The 15,143-nt window shown below is 41.7% G+C and overlaps 1 long non-coding RNA gene across 3 annotated transcripts in view; it reads left to right on the forward strand.

Moving 5' to 3' along the window:
• LOC113600655 (uncharacterized) overlaps positions 1-15,143 on the forward strand; it is a 346,128-nt gene that overhangs the window by 216,317 nt on the left and 114,668 nt on the right. The window contains exons 1-3 of one of the 3 annotated variants that reach the window (XR_008292499.1): positions 1,180-1,896; positions 3,543-3,643; positions 3,923-4,116. The exons of the other annotated variants lie outside the window; for them this stretch is intronic. This is a non-coding gene — a long non-coding RNA (uncharacterized LOC113600655). Of the gene's footprint in view, positions 1-1,179; positions 1,897-3,542; positions 3,644-3,922; positions 4,117-15,143 lie in introns of those variants that run through there. 3 annotated transcript variants of the gene reach the window in all.

Genomic DNA, 15,143 nt, shown 5'->3' on the forward strand with positions numbered 1-15,143 from the left:
ACAGGAAAATCTGGTGTCAGTGGACTTATGTTTCCATGAACAATAATTAGCTGGGGCCTAGTAATAGCTAGCCCCTTAGACAGAGGCTGGGGTCCCAGTTCCATCCAGTTCTGGGTAGGACACTTTCTATTGTCTCCCACTTCTCAGGATTAGTGCATTTGCCATTGATCTTGGCATTCACTTCATTGTTTTCCTTATACTATATTGTTTTTTTTTCTTATGCTATACTATCTTTCTTGTACTTAACTCCTTTGTGTTACCATAGGCTTGATAATTTGTGGCCTCTGCACTAGATAAATACCAAATACATATCATTCAGAAGTTTAGAGTCAGCAAATCCAACCCAGAAGAAGATCCATTCTATGGGGAGGGTTACTTACTCGAGTTCTACCCAACGTGGGTTCCAGAAAAGTGACTGTAAAGGTCATTTGGGTCTATCCAGTTCAGGTAACTCTCCTGAACACTTGAAAAGGTTCTTTTAATTTAGGACTTTCTAAGGACAACTGTATATATGAGTGGAGAGCACTAAGCATGGTACATAGAATTAAATGGCTAGATAGTTCGTTTGAATATTTATCTGTAATGCCTACCATTGCTCTGTGCCTTATATTGTACTAAACACATCACATCTATTATCTCATTAATTCCTCATAAGAGCCCTGTGATAATACTGTGATAACCGATAACATTAATATTGGGTAGAACTCAATATTAGCTAACATTTTGTAGATAAGGAAACTGAGAAACTGATAGCATTAGTGGTTGCCCGCATCACTCAGCGGGCAGAGCGGAGAATTCTAGACCAGCAGTCAGACTCAGAGCCTGTGTTAACCACCACTTGATCTCCTGTCTACCAGGGAGGAGGAATCAATAGTATCCCAAGGCACGTCAGGCAATCTCCTCAGGTGGGGAAATTTGTGAAGAATAAACTCAGCACCTGGGTGACTCAGTCAGTTACTTGTCTGACTTCGACTCCGGTTGTGATCTCACAGTTCATGAGTTCGAGCCCTGCATCAGGCCCTCTGCTGTTAGCATGGAGCCTGCTTCAGATCTTCTGTCTCCCTCTCTTTCTGCCCCTCCCACCCTCCCTTCCTCTCTCTCCCTCTCTCTCTTCTCAAGAATAAATAAACATTAAAAAAAAATCTCAATATCTTTAAAAACAGTGAGTATCAGATATAATGCCTATTTGAGGATTGTATGCTTTTTAAACATTTTTTTAAAAGTTTATTTATTTATTTTGAGAGAAAGAGAGCACCAGCGAGGGAGGGGCAGAGAGGAGAGACAGAATCCCAACCAGGCTCGGTGCGAGGCTCAAACTCACGAACTGCGAGATCATGGCCTAAGCCAAGATCAAGAGTTGGAGGCTCGACTGACTGCGCCACGCAGATGCCGCGGGGATTGTAGGTTAAAGGTGAAAGATATCAGCACATCTGCCTCTCCTGGTACATGAGGTCACGCCTGAACCCTGTGGGCTGTGGCAGTGATAGGTAGAGACGTCGGCTGAATTTCCGGCTGCTTTGCGCCGAGGCATCTACTGCGGGAGATTGAAGTAGTAGATGTCCCCGTCCTTGTGGGACTCGAATACCGTATTAGCTGGCGACTGTTGGTGTCGTGTGGAGTGACAGTCTGACACCCCTGCCATGAAGTTTGCTGGTAACGCTGAGGTCAGCAGCAGCCCTGACAACAGCTGTGCCGCAGCGGAGGGGATGCTGTCTGTCCGTGATCTTCTGCTCGTGGCCAAAGTGCCGATCCTGCGAGCGCATAGCCCGTTAGGCGGGAACGTCACCGCCATTTGCCTGTGTTCTGCTCTGAAGGTGGACAGCCTCCAACACTGTGCCGCTAGACCGGGAACCGGCGTCTTACTTACTGTGATCAAGAACGTGACCTCAGCATTAGGTAGACCTGCGTCTCAATCTCAGTTTTGACATTTAATAGCTGCGTGTATTTGGACGTGTTAATCAACCTCTCTGTTAGTTTCAGCATTTATAAAATAAGGACTAATACGATTACCCACTCTGTGGTAGCATCCTAATGAGGAGTAAATAAGATAATTTTTAAAAGATTACATGGTACAATATCTGGGTATACAGGAAACACAGACCTTCCTCAACTTATATCCAGATAGACCCACTGCTAAGTTGAAAATATTGCAAGTCAAAAATGCATTTAATACACCTGACCCACCAAACGTCATCGCTTAGTGTAGCCTACCTTAAATGTGCCCAGAACACTTAACATCAGCCAGAGTCGGGCTCACACAAAACCTATTTTATACTAACACATTGACTATCTCATGTGATTTACTGAATCCTGTACTTAAAGTGCAAAACAACATTGTATGACTACAAAACCGTTGTGAAGTGTGTCGTTGTTTACTGTCGTGGTCATGTGGCTGACTGGTTGCTGTGGCTCTCACTTCCCAGCATCATGATGGAGAATCACACTGTGCATATCACTAGCCCAGGAGAAGGTCAAATTTCACAACTGGAAGAAGGGTTTCTACTGAATGCGTATTGCTTTCATACCATCGTAAAGTTAAAATATCGTAAGTCAAGTCATTGTAAGTCAGGAGTCGTCTGTGCTCTATTGGTGGTAATTTTATTTTAAATATTAAGAACAGATGGAAAAACTCTGTGGCTCTCCTTTACCTGGCGCTATCACAGAAGCCGTTAAACCACACTTCTTTGATTTCAAGTCTCCCTGGATTGTAGCATCATCAAATTCATAACTTTTGGAAAGAAAAAGAAACAGTAATACGTTGAACCGCTTACAAAGCACATCTTGATTCCAGGTGTGAACGTATGAAAAATTCTCTCTCAGGATCATGTAAATGGGATTTATCAAGTCTGAGATGTACCTGATCAAAAAGGCTTTGCGTTATTATTCTAGCAGAATAATATCCGAAGGAACTGAGCGTATGTGAAGACTTGGTCCTTGTCATTTCTTTCAGAAAGTCTTTGATGTGCTCTTGCCCACAAACTCCTCCTGTTTGTGGATACTTTCTCTAGATGAGCCTCAGTTTTCCTATACATAAAATGGGATACTTCCAATTTCCCAGTGTTGTTGTGAGAGTTATGTGAGACAACATAGACAAGTCACCTGGCCTAGTTTCTTACCCAGAAAAGCAGCTCTATGTTTTCTTGTCTGCTTCTTCTTGCTGTCGCACAACAGACTGTGAGCTACATGACGTGGATGTGAAGGAAATGGCACCGATGACATGGAACATTTCTGAATTAAAAAAAGTTTAGACCACTCAGAATTCTCAGCCTGTGGGTTTAGCCAACACTTACTGTGTAACGAACACAAACATGATAAGCTGGCTGCGAACCCCCTGAATTAATTAAGTGCTCCCTGATCAGAGGTAGCCTAGAGACTGTGTCTCTGGAAGGGTCCAAGTAGGATAGGCAGAAAAGGGGTTCTTTTGATGAATTGAGGATTTTATTGAGGCTCGGAGAGGCCACAGCAAACATGGGAAATAGTGCTCCTGCTCTTCTTTAAGAGTCAGACTTTTCATTCATTTGTTCAACTGTTATTTTTTAAAGTGCCTCCTTTGGGTGAGGTCCTGTACTAGGCTGTGTCTACACTGGTGGATAAAAGAGACATGTGACCCTTGCACCATGGAGCTTGGAATCTGAAGAGGAAGGTAGGCAATGAACAAGAAAACAAACTAACACAAAATTATAAATTGGGATAAGTGCTATGAAGGAAAAGAGCCAGACACAGGGAATAATAGCAGGGTGTGGGATGAAGGAAAGCCTCTCAGTGGGGTTCCATCTAAGCTGGAAGGAACTAGCAATAAAAACCAAGAGAAAGGTGTTCTAGCCTGAGGGAACAGCATATGTGAAGCCTCTAAGGTGGGGGAGAACTTGGCATACTTTGTTTATTTGTTTGCTTATTTATTTGCCTATTTATTTATTTTGAGAGCGAGGGAGAGAATCCCAAGCAAGCTCCTGACTGTCAGCGTAGAGCCCGACACAGGGCTCGATCTCATGAAACATGACATCGTGACCACAGCCAAGATCAAGGGTTGGACATTTAACCGCCTGAGCCACCCAGGCACCCTGTCATACTTTAGACCTGTGGAAAGGCCAGTAGGAAGGAGCGCGGTGACCCAACGTATAGTCTGTTCTCAAACAACTGATTTGCTTATTATTTCAGTAATATGTTGAAGGGAATCTAAAAGAACGATTATAATCTGACCAACATATTTGAACTTCCAGGGAGAACATGTAGGGAATGGGACAAGCAAGGAACACACAGGGGGAGTTCATCAGCATTTTCTTTTCATGGTGCTGCACATTAACAGGTCCTACTTGTGTCATCTCTGCTATGGTGCAAGCAAACTTTGCCTCTCCAGAGTGTAGGGGCCATGGGGTTTGGTTTCTCCAACTTATTTCATTCCGGCTGCACACAGTGTTACTGGCTATGGGTGTGGGATCAGATCATCCTGGAAATAGTGAGTTAAGAGCCCAGCAGAGTATGAGTAGTTGTTTTCCCCCTAGCACGGTATTTGAAAATAGGTTTTTGCTCAGTTCTCCTAGAACCATGCATTCCTTAATAGGTGCTATGGTCCGAATGTTTATGTCCCCCTAAATTCATATGTCAATGCCTGATGTGATGGTATTAGGTGGTGGGGACTTTGGGAGGTGCTTAGATCATGAGGGGGGGAGCTCTCATACATAGGATTAGTGCCCTTATAATAGAGGCCCCAGAGAGCTTGCTGGCCCCTTCCATCATGTGAGGACCTGGCTATGAACCAGGAGGAGGGCCCTCACTAGGACATGATCATGCCAATGCCTTGATCTTGGGCTCCTCAGCATCCAGAACTGTGAGAAATAAAATTTCTGTTGTTTATCAGCAACCCACTCTGTGGTCTTTTGTTGTAGGGACCTGTCCAAGACAATAGATATTGGATTAAAAAAAAAAGACCTACTAAAGGAAATAAGTTTGGGAAATCTTGGAGGCAGGTGGGTGGTAAAGTGCTACAGTAAATAGTTAAACATTATTTTAGTACTTCCTGGGGCCTTTCATAGTCTTGAATTTCCTCAAATATTGCCATGAATGTTTATACTTCTGTTGGGGTATATATCAAATAAAAAGAAAAGTTTAAAAATGATACTTAAAATTCCTTTAAAATCAGATTTTGAGAAAAGACCCAATTTATTCTTTTTTATATATTAAATATTATTTATTGTCAAATTGGTTCCCATACAACACCCAGTGCTCATCCCAACAGGTGCTCTCCTCAATGCCCATCACCCACTTTCCCCTCTCCCCCACCCCCCAAGACAATTTATTCTAACATATGCCAGAATCAAGAGCAATAGCATTAGACAATTAGGAGCACAAAGCAAATATATGCCATGATGTAAGGAATTAATGGAATGGAATTTAATCTAGGACATTAAAGGCAACTGTATTTATATGAGTTTGGAATGAATTCTTTTCGGAAATTCCCTTATGTGAGCCATGGTCCAGAAGATACATCCCAGTGAGTGTGTGAATGTAGGAACCTCTCATGTAACTGGAACCATGGATACATTTGTGAGATTGGTTAGTTTGTGGGAGAGTCTATAAATACGTGCTCTCCACGAAGACAGTGTGAGCTGGAGAGACAGGGAGATGGCATTGTTAAGAGAGAGGTGAACTTGAGCCTAGCCATATGGTCAGTGCCACAGCCAGGCAAGCCTGTCAGGGGCAGGCAGCCTTGTAGTGCAGGCAAGAGGGAATTGTCCTGTGAGAACCACATACATTCGGCCCCTAGGAAATGAGGACAGAGGGCTGTGGGCCAGAGTCTGCTCAGTGACTGACACTTGTGCTGATCGGAGCCAACACTGGATGTTGAATCATGTCTACACAAAGTTGATTAGGATGGATGGGAGCCTTCTAATGCCCTAAAAACATTCAGTTCAGGGCAAACCATACTCATCCAAAGTGCCATACACAAGATTGGCTTCTATTTTGCGATGTTTGTGACTAAATTTATTCAACCGATCGGAGGCGTATAAATAGATCTTCCAAGAAATTCCTCTTTTTCTAACCACGCTCCATCCCAGATGTCTTCCTATAGCTGCCATTTATCCATTAAAATACTATGCTGGTTCCATTAAAATATCAAGCTTTCTGGATTAGATGGAAAACATTAACCATAGATGTGTGACTTTGCCTGTGCGGACTACTCACCTTGCTGCTATGAGTACATCAGAATTTGTTAACAGTATCGGTGAGAAGACATTGCCATCAGCTTCCCATTTGATCAGGGTTGATACGAGAGACTCGGGAGTTGATCATTTGGCCACTTCCCTTTATGCTGTCTTTCGGCATGCAACACCGATGGAAATGCAGCCAGATATCTGGAAAACTGCCAAAGGCATACGCATAACTGGGTTTTCCAAACTAAGTTGCTTTCTGGGAGTAATAGATGCATATTGATTTTTATGCCATCCATTCAGAGTTCTAACATAAAGAGCTGGGAGACGATTCTAACTCACTCAAGTTCTGCTTTGCCCCATGCTACCCCACCCCCTACTCACTGTGCTAGACATGGCCCTTTCATAACAAATCACTAACCCCCAAGATTCTCAAGCTAACCTAATAGGCTTAGCATCATTAGTGAATTAGTCTCTCTCACTCGCACACACACATAATCGCACACATACATTATAATCTTTTAATGTTCTGCTGGAAGGATTACTTGAAATTTTTGCACAAAAGAATAATTATCACAGTTATGCTTATATTATAATATATACAAATGACCTTAATGTCATGTAAAAATGTATATCCTTAGGAAAATTCTTGCTTTAACTCCTAATAGCAAAATTGATATTATGAAATGAGGTATTTTATGACAAAAGAATGGATTAATTTCCTCACAATGCCTCATAAACAGTTGCTAAAGTCAAATCATCCGTTCACTAGTGACAATGGTTTGAAATATCTTGCCTCAATATATTTTGTTATATTAGAGTATGTAATGTCTAGTATAGTTTCCTACAGACTTGAACTATTTTATTTCATATATAAGGTAGCAATGAAAAAAAATTTTTTTGGCAACTAAATCTAGCTTTTCTCCTTGTAGTTAGAATTTTGAAGTAAATGATCTTCAGAGGGAGGAGATGTTAGTATATTCCAATTTTCTCCTCTGATTTCTAGGACATCTTCTTAGAAGCAGACCCAAGGAAGGAAATAGTTTCGTATGCAGTATGGCCTTGGCTTATGCTGTGGTTTTAAGATATAATTGGGATAATAAATCATGTTCTGGTGTTCTGATTGGATGTCAAAGCACTCCTAGGTGGTGAAAATTTGTCTCCTCTTCTGTAAACACTTTGTCTCCAGTCAAGAAGCTGTCTCCCATTCCTTCTTGTTTGTAAAGTCCTTGTGGATCTTTGTTGCCTTGGTTTTAGCAGGCCTTACCCAACGTATGTAGCATTAATGGTCCTATTCAATTCTATATTTATGTCTGAATAAAAATATTTAAAACTCAGCAGCATAAAGCAGGTTCAGGCAAGTATATCATTTCATCAGTACACAGCCACACATGAAAATCTGGGATTCCCATTTGAGTCAATAGAATTTCCCCATTCAAAAAGGAAAACATCCTACTTATTCTGAGACTGAGACCTGATTCACATGTCACTGAACATACCAATCTGCCTACAGTATAGGGGGCCAATGAATTGGAGACTATCATTAAGACAACTGATAAATCTTTTGAGAAGATGCTCCAGAAACTTTTAGAAAAGTACATCTTCTTTCTGCATTATTAAAGCTATTCTTTTTTTTCATATTGCGTTTCTAATGTAGACATTTAAGATTATTGTTACTGAATGTCCCACGGAGCATGTCTTTTTTTTTTCCTGGCTGTTCTATGTGGCTGTACGAAAGTACTAGTTAGGAGCAATAATAATGAAAACTTAGGCTAGGAGTCTCCATTTATTTCTTTATTCCCAACATGGAATCTAGGAGCTTATTGCTGTTTTACTTTGAATTATTCAACTCAACTCGTGTTTATAAAGCACCAGCTGTACACTCAGTCCTTGGTGATGTAAGGGCTTCCCAAAGGCATTCAGGACTTGGTCTCTAGGAATTATAGTAAAGTTGGGAGGCAAGACTCCCTTACATTAAACAACCAAGAAACCATCATTGTCATGTGGTGACAACACCCATGATATAGTGACTCTGGTCCTTTAAGTGTGCAGTGTGGACCAGCAGCATCAGCATTACCTGGGAGAGTGCTAGAAATGTGATCTGCATGCATTAAAGTTTAAGAAATTCCCATAAAAGCAGTGAGCACTGGGGAAAGCCAGCTCTGGGTGAGGTCCTTGTAGACTGGAATGGTGGGATAAGGCTTGATAGAGAACAACAGACATAAGAGGGTAGGCTCTAAGCACTGTGGACCCGTTTGCCTTAAGCTGTCACTTGCATGAAAGCCACTCCCCAGGGATACTTGTTTAAAATGCTGATTCCTGAAACTCTCCCCCTATCCCTTAATGAATGAGAGTCTGTGGGATGGGCCCTAGGAAAATGTATTTTTTTAATGTTAATTTGTTTATTTTGAGAGAGAGAGAGAGAGAGAGAGAGAGAGAGCACAAGCAGGGGAGAGGCAGAAAAAGAGGGGGGAGAGAGAGAGAGAGAGAGAGAGAGAGAGAGAGAGAGAAAGAGAGAGAGAATCCCAAGCAGACTCTACACAGCAGTGCTGAGCCCTACACAGGCCTTGAATTCACAGACCGTGATGTCATGACCTGAGCTGAAATCAAGAGTCAGCCGCTGAACCAACTGAGCCACCCAGGTGGCCCTAAGAAAAGGTATTTTTAACAAACTCTACAGGAAACTTTCTAAAGTAAGTTTGAGAGTCATAGGTGCAGAAGAAAGAGAATGCATTCAGGGTAGGGAAAGTTTGCATGTTGAAACCACACCAGTTTTGTTGTCTACATTTCTTCCCTACTGCCCTTGCCTGCGTCATTTCTCACCAGTCTCCATTTCAGTTTATCCTCCTTACTGGTGCCAGAGTGAACGATCTAAAAACAAATTGGGACACGTGTCTTGCCGGTTATAAAATGCTGCTGTTGTCTAAAGCAAAGCTTTTAACTGTGGCATAGAAGCCCCTTTAAACTAGGGCCCCCTGTCCATCTATCTCATCTGCCAGCACTTCCTCTCCAGGAATCTCAAAGTCCAGGCAAACTGCACTTTTCTCCCTCCCAGAACACACTGGACCCTTCCACACCTGAGGGTATTTCCTTGTAATGCCCTACTATTCCTTCTCTGTCTGCCACACTCTTCTCCATTTCTCGTCCTCAGTAGTACTTCTGGTGGGGATAAAAATAAGTTGTCTTTTTGTGGAGCTGTTTGTTCTCCTTATTCTAAGGTTGGAAACTGGATTTAGCTGTAGAGAAGCTTCTCTTTGGGGATGGGGGATATAGCAATTTAATAGGCCTTCGTTTATGTAAAGGCCAGGCATATTCTGGAAGGGAGAGTTGAGACAATGAGGAGCTAAGCTGCTTTTTTATGATAGATCTTCTTTGAGACAAAAGATGGTTACAGTGTTCCCTTTTTGTTCCCCTTTTGTATGGTTTCTTGTTTTCTCTACGTGGAAGGGAAAGCGAATGAAATGGGCCTGCGTGAGGAGATGAGAGAGGCAGAATATTTTTGGGGACAGGGATGGGGTCTTCAGTGATAATCTAATGGTTCGGTTTTAACTCTGTCTTTTCCAAATTGCAATTCCTGTATGTTATCCTTAAGTCTTCAGTTAAGTTGATTCACCATTGTGGCTCCCTCTAGGTCTTACTTTAGTACCGCCTGAAGGAATAAAAGGACGAGCTAAGTCCATATTTTGGAGCTGTAGTAAGATGGAGAGAGGGTAAGGAGTTGGCAGACTTAACTGAAGAAGAACAAATGAAGGTGATCAGTTGGTCTGAAGACAAAATTCACAGAGTAATAGAGCAAATATGCATGTCTCAAGTCTTCAAAATCATTCATTTGTTCATTCGATACACTTATTGAACACCTACTCTAGGTCTGGTATGGCCACCTCTCTTCTTGACTACATTGAGGTTCATGGAGAAAATCGCACAATTCACCCAGTAGTTGTCCAGCCTGGAACTCGATGCTCAGTAAATCTTCCATTCATCTCTGAATGGCTTCAATTTCCATCCCTGATGGCAGTTCAAAAATTTAATTATTGTAGGGGCACCCGGGTGGCTCAGTTGGTTGAACGACCAACTTCGGCTCAGTTCATGATATCATGGTTCATGAGTTCGAGACAAATATCAGGCTCATTGCTGTCAGTCTTTCAGTGCAGAGCCTGCATTGGATCCTCTGTCCCTCTCTCTCTGCCCCTCCTCCACTTGCGCACACGCTGTCTCTCAAAAATAAATAAATAAATAAATAAATAAATAAATAAATAAATAAATAAAACATTATAAAAAACTCTCCTTAAAAATTTAATTATTTTCATTAAGCTACCCATTCCCTTGCTCCTTGTCCTTGTATTCATTAAAGTGTGGAGCATAATTTCCTCTGATTTCAGCTTTCTGCTCTAGGGTTTTTCTGTTTCTTTTCCCATCTATATTTTTTATTTCTGAAGGAAAAGGTCTTTTGGAGTTAACATTCCTATGATCAATGAGAAAAAACAACAAAAAGTGGGTAAAAGCATGAGCAAGCATTTCCTACCCCAGGAGACCCATCTGGCCCACTCATGCATGAGATGACCAAAGCTGAGATGCCCACTTGGCCCCAAGTCCCATCCCCTCTGTCTTTTTGGGGACTGCGCCCATCCCCTGTCATCTCCACATTTTCAACCTCTCCTACTCTAGTGACTTCTTCTCCTTAAGTCTTTACCATCTCCAAATTAGCAGATTCCTATTCTGTTCTCCTAAATGCTATTAATTCTTTCTCTTGGCATCTCTTTCTTGGAAGCCCAATTGTATTGCTTGTTTTCTCATGGCCTCTGTAATTCCCATCTCCCTGCAACCTGGCTTCCATCTCAAAACTCCAGCCTTCCAACCCTTAATACGTGTAGGTCATATTTCTAGCTGTGGTGGAAATCATTGTAAATAGCAATAAAGTAACTGCTACTTCAGGTTATTGTGAGGATAAACTGAGATAGTGATTATAAAAAGCTTAGTGCAATGACTGGCATATTGTGAGCCCTCCATAATTGCTAGCTGTTTGATCCTTCGCAAAAGGAAAATGGTGACAAAAGCCATCATCATCCACGATGGCTACTGAAGAAAGGCACAATACGTAAGGCCAGCAGCAGATAGGTTAAAACTCCAACTTACTATCAGCTTAAAAGCAAACTGCCAAGGTCCATTAAAAGGGTCTTCTTAGTGATGTGAAAATTAATTCTTTTTACTAAATACACCCAATCTTTGCTTTCTGAACATAGTATAGAATGATATTTCTTGGCCTCCTGGGGCTGGAGAGGCTCTGTGGCCAGTGGCAGTCAATGAGTTGTGAGCAGAGGTGATGCGTGTCTTTTCTGGACCAAGGTCTGAATTGTTGGTGCAGGACTCTCCAGAGTGCTCTTTTCTCTCTGCCAAAATGTTCCAAAGAATGGCTGCTCTATCAGCCAGGCTCCTTGGCTCTTTAGACGAATGGCATGCAGGTTCACTGCCTTTCATTTCTACAACTAGGTGAGTTAGCGAAGAAGACTAGGTTTAGTATGCATAGAGTCATATGAATGCCTCCCCCGAGGTGGGAGCAGCAATTCTATCCTCTGCTGAATGCTTGACTGCCAGCCACAGTACCCAGCTCCCGCTAGGCAAGTGCACATCCAGCAAGCTGCAATGCTCCGAGTTCAGAGAGAATTCTTTATTATCAGTGCAATCGGGTTGGTTGGTCCTTTCAACTTTTATTCTAGTTTTATTCTGGTTTTTAATGATCAATTATTATTAACTTGGGTTCTTCATATCCATTTAATTGGCTGCGGCTTATTTATCCTGAATGGGTAGGCTGCGTATTTATCTCAACACTATTTTTGGCCTATAGTTTTCTAATCATTTGATTTTAAAGCATAATGTATTGTAGTTCAAACTTAAATAACCTGTATATTTTTCTTAAAGAAAATGTATACATCCTCCGCTGAAAATTTGCTTAGAAAGTAACACTTCTCTGGCGATATGCTCCCTATAAATTTGTGCTACTTAAAATACTTAATAGTGTGAGTTAAATAATCAGTATAGTAAGATAACCAGGCTCTTTTTAATTTACAGGACATTTAAAAATATACTTAGCCTCATTTTGTGCTTATGGTTATTCGGAAGGACAAGTACTCCCATTTACCAAAACTGTCTACAAAGACAGAGGTAGAATGAAAATTTTATGTGTAAGATATTTTGCTCTGTGGAATAAACAATGAGCAATTAAATTATGTTGCTAGCAATCAGTTTATTACAACTTTTACATTTTGATCCTCTGTAATTGTTTTTCACTACTAAGTTCTGGACAGTGGGAAGGGTTGGTGAAATGGGTCACAGGATCTTTGGCCCTGAGACTAGAATAGAAACATCTGAGAGTGACCTATACAAAGCTTCCTTAGTGACCTGGTGAAGGGCTCAGTCTCTGGTGTAATCTTGTTCAAAATATCATCAGACTTTAAGGATGTGAAGGGGTGCAAAAGGAAAAAAAAAGTAGATTTACCATATGTGGCCCAGAGAAGGGTTGCAATTTCAAGCAATGCCCGTGGTAGTAGGTAGGTAGTGTACATAATTAGAGAGTGGATGGGGGACAGTAAGGAGTCCTGGAGATTTTAAGGTGTATATAACCCGTTTAAAAGCATTAAAAACAATCAAGCAAACAAACAGTGATCCCAATCTAGCAAAACAGGGCTGCAGGCTACATTCCACGCAGGGACACACAGTCAGCACTCTGTGCTAAAGAGCAGACATGGGTTCACAAGAGACAGAGAGTATTGTAGAAATGTTGGCTTTGGTTCAGTGTCAATACTCAGTTTCCATGAAGTTGAAAACGGGTGCATGTAATCTTGCTGGAGATCGATGCCAAGATCTACTCATTCTTGATCCTAAGACTCCCGCAATGACATCTTTTATTTTGCCATGAAAGGATAAATACTGATATGATAACTTAACTTTTTTTTCCTCAATAGTTTCTGTTGTCCCTGCCCTTCTTCCTTATGGTAGCTCAACCTGCATCATTCGATGCTTCTGGTAAACCAGAACATACCTTGGCACACTTAATTTGGAATTTTGGGAAGACAACTATTTGACTGGTTCTTTTTTTCCCCCCTAATTTTGATTTCTCTTGGGTTATTAGCGGTGATTCTGCGATTCTGTCAGCAGGTTATTGGAGATGAAGTATAATTGGGATTGGAGACTTCAGGTGAAAGCAGGTATAGATTGTCTTCATTTGCTGTAAGCACCTCGACACTTACAGTCGGAAGGCTGTTTTTCTTGGAAGGGAAAAAGAAATAAAATTGGAGATGAGTAATTGTGCCTCTTCTCTGCCATTCCCTCAACATTCTATCACTTCCTCCAAGCAATGGATCAATCCCTTCTTTCATATTTCTTGTTCCCACAAAAGTTTAACAACTTTTGTGGTCCTTGCTTGTCCTATACTTGGCCAGGTGAACACTAATCTTTCTGGTTTGTGCCGCTTCTTCATAATTTTATGACTTACACATTTTGATCAAGATCCTTTAGAATCCAACTTCATCAGAGAAGCCCCTTGGTAGTTACACCTGCTTCTTTGATTGCCATCCTTTCCTGCTTTCCCCTTTGACCATATTTCACTTGACCATCAGAAATTTGCTTGGTTATAGAATCCCATCTATAGAGTCTAATGTCCATAGTAACATAGCCACCCATCCTCTCTCTACCCCAAACATTTTGAAATCTGTTCACTTAAAATCAAAGACACGTTGAAGTCTGCTCGCCTAAAAGCAAGGGCATTAAATTATGATTATGCCTTTAGTCCTTTTTGTTAGAATTCAAACGTACTGCTTGAAATCAGCCCAGCTGCTTTCTTTTAGTGTCCAACCCCTCCGCTATCGGCAAGTTCTCCAGAATGAGGTCCATACTCAGTGGGATGCAGTGCTCTATGGTAGGAATAGTAGGGCTCTGCATCTAGTGAGCTGTGTGACCTTGGGCAAGATGGTTAACTTCTCTAAGCCTCAGTAATGTTTCGGATCGGTAAAATGCAGACAGCATCTACCTTGTGAGGTTACTGTGGCAATTATATGAGAAATGCTTTTAGCGGAAGGCCAGTTATGACACAGAAGTTCTGTAAGTGGCAGCCAATATCTTCTTTCAAGACATAAAAAAATTTCAACAGAGTAAATCAGGAGTTTACCAGATCCTTCACTTTTACCAGCAGAAGAATCTTCTAGCATCTGACGAGGAAGAGGATGATGGTGATGATGACTCCAGCTACCATTTATTGGAACACTCACCCTGCACCACTATTTACCCCTCATAGCAGCCCTATAAAACAAATATTGCTGTCATTCCCATTTTATGAGGGGGAAACGAAGGCCTAAGTAGATTAAGCAAAATGCTTAAGGCGGCAGAGTCCGGTTCCAAACCAACATGTGCCGGACGTTGAAGTCTGTGCTCTGATCATGGATGACCCCCCCGCCCCTTGCCTACATCAGGTAAGCCAGGCTCTTGGCCGAGGCGTCCACATGATCCACCTGGAAGGTCTGTGTTACACCCACAGTGACACCTCATCCATGCAGTCCTCCATCATCCTGACCCAGTTTTCTTCCTGGTGTCTTCACTCTCTGCTCCTTGCACGTGTACAGAACTGAATACCTGTGAAGTTTCCACATGATAGCTCCCTAGGATTTTGTATTTCTAATGTGGGTTACCATTCTGCTGTGTTGAACTCCCCTTCCCTGCTTCACACTTGTCTCCATAACATCTTGGTCCAATTCCACAAGTTTCTATCTAATCCCTTCAGCGATGAACAGTTTTGGTTTAAGTAATTAAGTAAGATTCAGTCATGCTGATTTCTTTGTTTCAGGTCTGATGTGATTCTAAGATCCCTTGTCTCAGGACAGGGAAGAGTTCCCTGCATGAAGCCAGAGCAGAGTGTAGGGTTGCTTCCTTCTTGCTCTCCCTTTTCTCTTCTGTGCATTGAGGCCTTCAGGGCTGAGAGAGGATAGAAGAAGAGGAAAGCAGTTT

This window comes from Acinonyx jubatus, chromosome F2 (genome assembly GCF_027475565.1).
Source record: "Acinonyx jubatus isolate Ajub_Pintada_27869175 chromosome F2, VMU_Ajub_asm_v1.0, whole genome shotgun sequence".
NCBI lineage: Eukaryota > Metazoa > Chordata > Mammalia > Carnivora > Felidae > Acinonyx > Acinonyx jubatus.